Below are 11,012 nucleotides of genomic sequence, written 5' to 3'. Positions count from 1 at the left end.
TTAGTCTCCCCTTTTCTTTGATATGGTTCATCACTATATCCACCTATAAATCAGACCTGCATTTTTCACACAGACAACTGTTTCGCGCAGAGACCTGCACTCAGTAAATGCCTCGCAAAATATGAAACAGCCTGCAGCCACAGCCGGCTTATTCAACGGTGTAACACTTGCTGCGTGAGCGGGTCTGTGATTTTTTTTTACATACCACATTTCTTCACATACATTTTACTCAAAATGTTCCAGTTGAATTCACAATTTTATGCATTGCTTTAAAGCTCACATAGAGTGGTCCTGTTGCACATATATGTTAGTTATGGAGGTCTACTTACATACACTAACTTGTTTTTATGGTCAAAAACCTCCTAGTTGCTCTAAACGAGCCGATAGAAAACCTCTTTTCTGACGGTGATTACCAGCCGCGAGATTTGAGACTCAACTCTCTCACCCAGAAGACAGAGTCTTGTGATTGGCCAGTACCCGGAAGTGACATATTCAGCACACCCACTCTCAGAAGCGCAGCTCCCCCCTCTGGAACGGTGGATGCACTGCTACTCATTATCAAAACATTGTTTTAACAATGTTTAAAAAATAGCTTCTTCACGACTCCCCGCCTCAGTCCCTTTTATGACTTTGACCCAGAGTCAGACCCAGAGTCAGAAGACACTGTTGCTCGTGAAACACCTCCACAACGGACTTTCTTCTTCTTCTGCGGTTCAATGTATGCAACCGGATGTGCCCGGACTAGTGCCCGGAGCAGGACGATCTGCTGTTCCGGAGAACTGGTGTTTACGTAACCGGACCGGGTTTATTTCAGAGATCTCGCTGAGCCCGAGATTACAATAAAACACAGCGTTCTCGGCAGTGGCTGAACTGTTTGTTTAGAACCTTTAGAGCTTCTTAAACAAGGTAATGACGCAGATACAAACTAAAAAACAGCGTTAATTGGAACTTCCGGTCTAGGTCCGCTTTAAAGCCTGACTTGGACTTGGTCGAGCATATTTTGTAGTAAACTCAACCGTAACCTCCGGTTATGTGCAGCCTTGGTATTTAGTTTTAATAGAGGCCTGGGAGATTCAGATTTCAGGGTGAGGGTTTAAAAAGTTTCTTATGCCATTAATTTACGAGTTTACTAATTTAATAGAACTAGTTTAACATACGTTTATTTGTTTAAAACTGTAGTACATTACTTTTGAATGTAAACAAATGTCTGTTATATTCAAACCCTTGTCAGATATTCCTGATTAAATCTACCTGCTCCACATTACTTGGGGACATTTTCACACTGCACAAAGGAAGTGACTCTTCTTGCCCATAAACCATATACACTCTTTGAAATTAGGGTTCCAAACTGGTCTTTCTACAAAGGCTGAGGTTCTACCTGGACCCATTTGCATGGATGTACTCTTCTGGGTTCCTGCTGATAGCCAAATTGAAAATGAAAATATATTGCATAGCCACCAGGGGACGACTCCGCTAGTTCCAAAAAGAACTTTGGTAGAATAGAAGTCTAAGAAAACCTTTTCCTGAGGAAATAATGTCTCAATCACCAGTTTCAGATATTCTTCAATAGAACACGATGATTATGCTCCCATTTAGACGAAAATAGCCAATTTAAATCTGACACAGGTGAATGGACACAAGTAGGAGACTGATTACACATGAAATCACAAAGAATTGCCCTTGCACTATACACAAACACCCAGCCAGGTCTAATAGTTTTCTTCAACAGCATACAGATAACTTTACAGAGGCATAATAACAGCAACGATTATTATTTTAAATTAACTTCAAGAATACGTTGTAGCATCTGTTTGAAAGTGAAAAAAATATCCAGCCACTTTTAACTTTTTTTTTTTTTTTGCTGTCCAGAAGAACACTGCCTATCAAAGACTCGCTGTCTTTCCTTCCCCCAATGTACTAAAGCTGAACAAGAGCTTAGTATAGTTTCCCAGAGAAGAGTCCTGTCCACTAGAGCTGGGAGACTGTCTTTTTCACAGGCCCTGGTTAGCTCACAGGGCATCATCAATAGAGACGTGGGCAGCACTTAACTCAAAGCTGACCAGTCTGGGAAGTGTAATCCTAAACAAAAGTACCTAGATAATGATGAGAAAATGCTTCCATGAGAACTCCAATGCTGGAGAGGCAGAGGGGCAGAATACTTAACACCAGACTTAAACAAAATGTGTAGGTTTCAGTCCAGTTTCCGTTTAGCCTGCCAGGCCCACTGTGCTTTGTTCTTTCAGAGTGAGGAGAAAAAACAAAGCTCCACTGTAAGAATTTTGGTCTGATAAAACCTCTTGGAACTGCAATTATAATGTCCTCAAACATTTAAATGTACAAGTTTATATCTGATGTTGTTCTTGCTCTAACTGATGATCTGATTCTTTTAAAAAAGGGGTCACAAATTGGAGCTACGTTCAGCAGCGGATTGTGCCGCATTTAAGTTTCAGCAATCCTGTGGTTTCAAAAATGGCTTTCTGCATATCTTGTTTGTAAAGTTAAGGGTAACTTTACTAGTTTTACTAGCTATTTAAATCACCTTTCTTCCCCATTGTGACGCTTATTTGGACGATCAGCAGGTCGTCTTGACCGTGTCTATAGAGTCATGCATACCTGAATAAATACATTCCTCCTTACTAGGATGAAGATTGGAGGTTATCTTAATGTCACAATCTTGTAGTGAGAGAATGCCTGAGGAATTGTGGAGTAGTAATTACAGAGGTATTAAGTTGATCAGCCATGCAGATGTGGGAAATAGTTTTTGAAGCTTGGTTAATGAAAGAAGTGAAGATCAGCGTGCAGCAGTATGGCTTCATGCCAAGAAAGGGACAGGATTTTAAAAGATCAATTTTGAGGGACAGCTCTGGATGAATGGTGTGGAAATTAGGCAAGGTTGAGATGGTTTGGTCACATGCAGAGGAGGGACAGGAACAGTGAAGGAGGAAAAGAGCAAGACCACCGAGAAGGTTCAGAAGGATGTTGTGAAGGAGGACATCAAGATAGTTGGTGTAACAGAAGACGACACAAGGGTCAGGGTAAGATGAGGCAGATGCTGAAATGACTTTTTGACCCCAGATATTTCAACCCACTTCAACATGTATGAATATATATATACAATTTTGCCTCGAGCAACTCATGCAACCTTATAGATCTATTCCTATGCCTTAATAGACCAAAACAGAGCAGGGTGTTATGCAGTCAATATCTGACATATAAAACCACCTAAAATGAAAGATGGCCATTTAGTCCCTGCGCCACAACCCCGAATACTATACACTTAGAAACACAAAGCAATTTTCGTGTATTAATGCGACGTCTCAGCTGTGGTATCATCCACATGCACGCATTCGACGCAATTGCACAGCCAAAGGTGGCATTATGATTTATAGATGTGATTATTTGACTCTGACACCAGCTGCAGAAAGCCTGCATGAAATCAGGAGGCAGCTATTGACGAGGGAAGAGTATCTGGGAGATAATAATCCACATCATATGGGGCATAAATTAGAAAGAAAAACACATATTTATGATGCAAAATTAATTTATACACAGAAATAAAATATAATTAATAATAACATGGCAACATTTTTAATTAAGACACATTTAATACATTCAATAATGTGATAAATATCACCTATTGTATTATTATAAAGATATTGTTCACTGTTGGTCTTGAGTCTTTTTTCATTATGTTTTCATTATAACTTTATAGTAAATGGTCAGTGCATCTATGTGCACAGCCGTCAGGAGCAACATGGGATTAAGTGTCTTGCCCAAGGACACATCGGCATGTAGACTAACAGAGCCAGGAATTGAACCAACAACCGGTTGAAAGACGACTCACTTTGCCACTGAGCTACCACAGTTGTCGGGCTGCAAGTTTGAGACCCCTGCTGTATACCTTTAGAGCACATTAGACGGCAATGAGTGTTAAATCCCCAAATCTGCTCAAAAAAATGGGTCCCCTGTCAGACCTGGAATTAACATATGTTCAAGGAAACTGGATATTTTCACACAATGATGACTTCACTTTAGCTATCCAAACAGTCAATGACACATTTTCCTTCTGAAATGTTTGTTTGTAATATATTTCTGTGAGGACACTCAATCCTCTGGCTCTGTGTAGTGATGGGATCGGCAGTTCATTTGAGTGTACTGAATCACTAGAATCCGTTCATTAAAATGATTCGTTCACCGAATCGTTCAGTGCTTAGCAGGAGCCCAGTGCCCTGCTACGTGACTCACGTCCTGCCTGAGTGCAATACGAGATTCATGTCCACAGCCACAGTTCTCCAGTTCTCTGTGTGTCAGTTCGTTCCTCAGCCACAGTTCACTCGCATACGAACTGACACACAGAGAACTGAACTGTGGCTGTGGACGTGAATCTCGCGAACGAACTGACACACAGAGAACTGGAGAACTGTGGCTGATCAACGAACTGACACACAGAGAACTGGAGAACTGTGGCTGATGAAAAAACTGACACAGAGAACTGGAGAACTGTGGCTGATCAAAGAACTGACACACAGAGAACTGAAGAACTGTGGCTGAGGATATGAATCTCGTTCGCGATATCACTCACTCAATGATCCGCGGCGCGAACGTACTACACTCAGGGAGGACGTGAGTCACGAAGCAGGGCACTGGGGTCCTGCTAAGCACTGAACGATTCAGTGACCAAATCTTTTGAACGAATCATTTTAAGGAACGGATTCAAGTGATTCAGTACACTCAAATGAACTGCCGATCCCATCACTACTATTCTGATGTTAGACAGAGAACTGCCCAGCCACAGGATCTTTATTACTCAAAGCAGGAAAGGGATTTTTTCCCAGCCAATGGGGCCACTGCAATGGACACTAGCAAATGCAGATGGGAATCAACAATAAACAAACAAGGCTACACTAGCCAGAGAGTTTAAAAATAATGCTTCTTGTGCAAAACAGTCCAACCCATCATCATCCATGAAGGATGATGCTGTTTGATGTCGACCACCTGAAATCTGAACAGGGGTGCTTTACAAGAAAAGTACACAGGGGGACATCAAATCCAGCAGTGAAGAAGAAGAAAAAGAAGGACAGTCAACTCCGTTATACTGTACACGAAAAGCTGACCTGTGAGGAAACCTACATGTTAACAGAAGAGGAGGAATCACACCTGAGGGCACTGATGTCATGGTGCTTTATCATGGCTTCCAGGAGGACATCACCTGTACAATTAACCAAAAGTGTGGGACACAAAACTGCACATGATTAGCCCATGTGGGCAAACTGGAGAGCTCACTTGGAGAATGTGTCTATGGCTGAGGTCAAAGTATATGGCATAGAAGCCATTCTGAGAGTGCAGTGAGCAAGGCTTTATATCCATGTTGAAACCCTCAGAAAAGTGAATAAATCTTGTTATGATGTTCTCAGAATTAGGGTTAACTTAAATAAACCTTCCCTCTGTCCTCCTGAGTGGACAATCGCCAACATTTGAAAAGCAGTGTGATAGACCTTGTGTGACTAATATATATTGTTATAATAAATAATGGCATATCATTGTATGTGTGTAGGTGGGGGAAAATATGAATAGCTTCAAAAGAATAACATGGCCCATAAGATTTGTTGGAACTTAATATTAGGAACAAGGGATGGCCCAGCTATCTGTGCCATATGTGGTCTTGGAGCTTCCAATGTGTATATGCGTGTTCACACAAAATGCCAAGCTGTTCATGTATTCACAGATTACAGACCTGTAGTAACCAAAAACTGCAGGCTGATCTAGAACCAGACTTGTGGTACTCATGGGTAGTCAGATGATGAGAGAGACAAGCAGTTTCTCTCACAGTGTGGTGACACAGAATTGAGATGTCAAATTTATTTACAATTGTTATAATCTGTTAATGGGGTGGTGATCCCTCTTTTTGAAAAGGGGGATCGAAGGGTGTGCTCCAACTATCCTGGGATCACACTGTCAGCCTCCCGGGGAAAGTCGATTCCAGGGTACTGGAGAGGAGAGTTCGGCCGATAGTCGAACCTCGGATTCAAGAGGAACAATGCGGTTTTCGTCCTGGCCGTGGAACACTGGACCAGCTCTATACCCTTCGCAGGGTCCTCGAGGGTTCATGGGAGTTTGCTCAACCAGTCCACATGTGTTTTGTGGACTTTGAGAAGGCTTTCGACCGTGTCCCTCGTGGCATTCTGTGGGGGGTGCTACGGGAGTATGGGGTCTGGGGCCCTTTATTAAGGGCTGTGTGGTCCCTTTTGATAAGGGCCGTGCGATCCCTGTACGACCGGAGCAGGAGCTTGGTTCGCATTGCCGGCAGTAAGTCAGACTTGTTCCCAGTGCATGTTGGACTCTGGCAGGGCTGCCCTTTGTCACCAGTTCTGTTCATTATTTTTATGGACAGAATTTCTAGGCGCAGCCGGGGGCCGGAATGGGTCCGTTTCGGGAGCAACTGGATTTCATCTCTGCTCTTTGCAGATGATGTGGTCTTGATGGCTCCTACAAACCAGGAACTCCAGAGTGCGCTGGGGCGGTTTGCAGCCGAGTGCGAAGCAGCTGGGATGAGAATCAGCACCTCTAAGTCCGAGGCCATGGTTCTTGACCGGAAAAAGGTGGCTTGCCCCCTCCGGGTCAGAGGAGAGATCCTGCCTCAGGTGGAGTATCTTGGGGTCTTGTTCACTAGTGAGGGAAGGATGGAGCGTGAGATTGACAGGCGGATCGGTGCAGCGGCCGCAGTAATGCGGTCGTTGTATCGGTCTGTTGTGGTGAAGAAGGAGCTGAGCTGAAAGGCAAAGCTCTCGATTTACCGGTCAATCTACGTTCCTTTGGGTTATGACCGAAAGAACGAGATCCCGGATACAAGCGGCTGAAATTAGTTTTCTCCGCAGGGTGGCGGAGCGCTCCCTTAGAGATAGAGTGAGAAGCTCTGTCACCCGGGAGGAGCTCGGAGTAGAGCCGATGCTCCTCCACATCGAGAGGAGCCAGCTGAGGTGGCTCGGGCATCTGTATCGGATGCCCCCTGGGCATGTCCCACCGGGAGGAGACCCAGAATAAGACCCAGGACATGATGGAGTGACTACGTCGCCCGGCTGGCCTGGGAACGCCTTGGGGAAGAGCTGGAGGAAGTGTCCTGCGAGAGGGAGGATCATGGCTTACACGAGGAGTAAGGCGGGTTAACCCATGCCATACATTTGTGTGTCTTAATTGTGCCCTTGAATGCAACGTGTGAATTTCATTTTCAATATTTGTTTTTTATATATCTTTATTTCTATGCTGGTTGAAATCTATTCAAATAAGTTTAAATAAATACCAAATGTTCTAAAATACTATATATAATGTTTTTATTCTTCATTCAGTTATTATAAACATCTTTGAAGTTATATAGGATGTTATAGAATGTATCAGCATTATAGAACATTAAAAAATAACGTTGTGCTGCCCTACAACACACAGGGACAGAGGTGACAGCAACAATGTGCTAGTAAAGCAAAGAGCTTGGAGTATAACTGAAGATGTAAAGAAACGGCTACAAAAAGTGAAATTATGATAGGGTGAACATCATCAATGACAAAAACGCCAGAAGTCACACGATGCGGCTTTTAAAAAAAGTTCCTTATGAGTCACAATGAAAGTCTGACTACTTTAAATAACCTTGACATGTGGAGACAGCTGCAGTATAGATGTGTCACTGCATGTCTGTTTCTCACTGTTTAATCGTTTACCATTAGTACCTCCTCAACGTGGGCGGGATTGTCATAGCACGGAACTCATGTGATGTGGTTTTATATGCTAAACTAGTGACGAGCAAAGCAGCTCTTTTTGTGTACTGAATCATTAGAATCAGCTAATTCAAAAAATAAAATAATATTAATAATAATAATTAGTTCAGTACATCCTGCATGACCAGCGCGCAGACTCCATCACTGAACTGAAATAAGGCTGAATGGGTTGTGATTCGGCTGACAATCGCCTGCTTTTGGCAGTGTTGTCGCAAAAAAATAATTATTCTGGTTTGCTGTTTGAAGCCAACCAGGAACTAAGACTATAACGCTTTCCTGTGAAGTCAATGGTCTCAATCACTAGTTTCAGGTTTTGTTCAATACCATCTTCCCATTCAGAGAGAGATTACCAAGAATTGCACAAATGACTGAAGGTCAGTGTGACTGACAGTTGGTATTATCTAATTGGAGCCTGACGTCTGTGAACTTTTGGTATCAAAACCTCAACATGGCATCGGCCAAATCGTCAGTCTTCAGGCTTCTAAATGTGGGGTTGCCACTTGTTGCAGTGGAACTTTATCAGCATAGTGGCGTTCAATACTCTTCAGAAAATAATGTTTTCCATGTTGATAAACCTGGTGGCCCATTTGCCATTTGTGTCAAAATTCAATTAATAAATAAGTTCATTATTATGAAATATTTCACATCATTATGAGATCCATTAATATGTAATAACCTTCATTACTAAAAAAAAATAAAAAATACTTCTTCATTGTTATGAAATAATTACCATGATGTTATTTATGCTAGGCCTATGTAATAAAAGAAATCTGTTCATGATAAACAAGAAGATACGTTTTTCCTCCTGTATCCTCACAGTTTTTTCTTTATGATCAGTGTTTTAATTTGGCAACAGTTTGCTCTGGGCATAATCACATTTTGTCCACAAATGGTAAATCGGCTGTGACCCTGCTAGACCAATAAGGTGGTTGCCATTTGTAAACAGAATCCAATATGGATGGGTATCTTTAAGTTATATAGAAATTTGATGTATTATTATTATTATGATTATTACTATTATTATTATGCCTCCGTAGTTTCGGTTAACGGTAGCGACGAGGAGGAAAATACTCAAATAATCCTCAAAAAGTGATCGGAACGGATTATAATGCTAATTCCTGTGAAAATTGTATACACTTACACACTCACTATATATGCTTTTACACATATTTTTTTTTTAAACATACAGATTAACACATATTCATCAGCTAGAACTGCTGCTGAGGTGAGGTGAGGTGACTTTTTGTTCATTTAGATTAACCACAATACGCTCAGGTAGACAGGTTTTGAACTCTTCTAACAGAACTAGTTCACATAAAGAATTAAACGTATCTGTTTTACATGCCGTACACCACTTGTCTAATAAAATAGACTTCTCCCAAGCAAATTCAACACTTTGGCGATATGCCTCAGGAACCAGCTCATATGCTTGCAGGATGGCAGTTTTTACACTTTCATAATTTAGACTCTGTTCAAGGGGAAGTGCAGCCACAGTCTCTTGAGCTTTCCCCGTGTAATCTACATTGGAGTAACAGAGTGCAAACTTCAGAAGGCCACCATAACGCCATAGCAATGCGTTCAAATGCTGCAAGGACACATGCTTAGTGATGTCAAAACTATCAGTGGATGATTGGAGAGAAGATGGAGGCGCTGCTACACAACCAACAGGTGTGACCTGAGCTTGAGATTGCAACTCTAATTGACGCAATCGTATGGCTTTGTCAGCTTCAATCTCTAACTTTCTAATTTCCAGCTGTCTGTCTTGAGCTTCCTTTCTTTCCTGGGCTTCGATCTGCAGGCGGGCAAGGCGTACCTTTAGCTGCGCAGCATCGTGGGAGCTAGAGCCACCACTGGGGGTGAAAGCATCAAAACGAGGAAGCGTGAACGGAGTTTTTCACCCGCGCACCTTTGTCATCACTCCCTCCGGCCTCAGGAGTAGGTGGTACTTTTCCCAATCAATTCCCAATTCAATCAGAAGCAAGGGCTGGCACACATCATCTGCATACTAATATGGGATTGACACCTGGGCAGTGGTAACAGCCAAGGTTCTGTGACAATCATTATGTTTATCATTCTGATCATATTTCACTGTCTTCTTATGCAGGCAGGAAACATTGAAGAGGAGGCAGCAGGGCTGTTTTGGACAGATTTGCCACAGACAGTTTACGTATGACATACAGTCTTTGTTGTGCACGCTTGTGTGTGGTGATGACATGTTCGTTGAAGTTTAATTAATTGTCTATGGTGAGTCCTAGGTATTTGAAACTGTTCACCGGTTCGACTGGTTGTCCTCTCATAAGTGTGCCGTTGAGTGCAGGCGGTGTCTTGGAGGTGTGTATGACTGTTTATTTATTTGGATTTAACTGTCCGTGCACCACTGTGAGAACTGTGTGATTGACTGCTGGTATGCACTGATGGAATTTTTGTCGTTGGGTAGACCTACTATGGCTGTGTCATCTGCATATTAGTTTGTGGTGATGGGGGATGGGCTTCTGCACTAATGTGTTGAGGGTGTACAGAAAGAGACCGAGGACGCAGCCTTGAGGGGCCTTAGTTTTTTGTTAATTAATTTTTTTGCCTTGTTAACCAGCTTAAACCTGAAGAATCATGCCTCTGCAACAGTTGGTAAGGCATGTCACCACCTGACATCAATTAACCGTTCCGAGGAAGGCGGATACACGCTCTTACTAGTTTTTCTAAAAAACTTGCCAAAAAAAACTAAATACTTTGTTGTTTGTTTGTCTTGTTCTGACTTAGAATCTCCAAATAATTATTCATGATGGTGGTTTTGTGCATGCATTGTCTCAGAATCTGTGTAATTCATTGCTTCTTAGCTCTGTAACCCTATCTATTATCTCTGTAATGTAGTCATTGTGTATGTGTCGATTGCCTTGTGATGCTGTTGTTTTTTATCTGACTTATGTATATTTTTTATGGTAGCTAAATTATTTTCTTATCTACCTTTTTGACCAGTGTTAAGCTATAGATATGCAGAGATACCACCAAAGAACTTCAATGACTTCTGCGCTTACTGTCCATAAAGATGATGGTTTTGGTCTTGGGTCTTGTGGTATTTTGTTTTTTTTATTCACATTCATTGCATTAAAGTTAGTTACCAGATGATTTTATCCAAAGATACTTACAATTAGTGCATTTAGGCTTGTCAGAAATCGTACATAGGCCTATGTCTTGCTAATAAACAAGTATCCAAAGAGCATATCCAGTGCTGGAATGCAAATGCCAGAA

Source organism: Microchirus variegatus (genome assembly GCF_963457635.1).
Source record: "Microchirus variegatus genome assembly, chromosome: 8".
NCBI classification, from domain to species: domain Eukaryota; kingdom Metazoa; phylum Chordata; class Actinopteri; order Pleuronectiformes; family Soleidae; genus Microchirus; species Microchirus variegatus.
Note: the sequence above shows the minus strand (reverse complement) of the source record.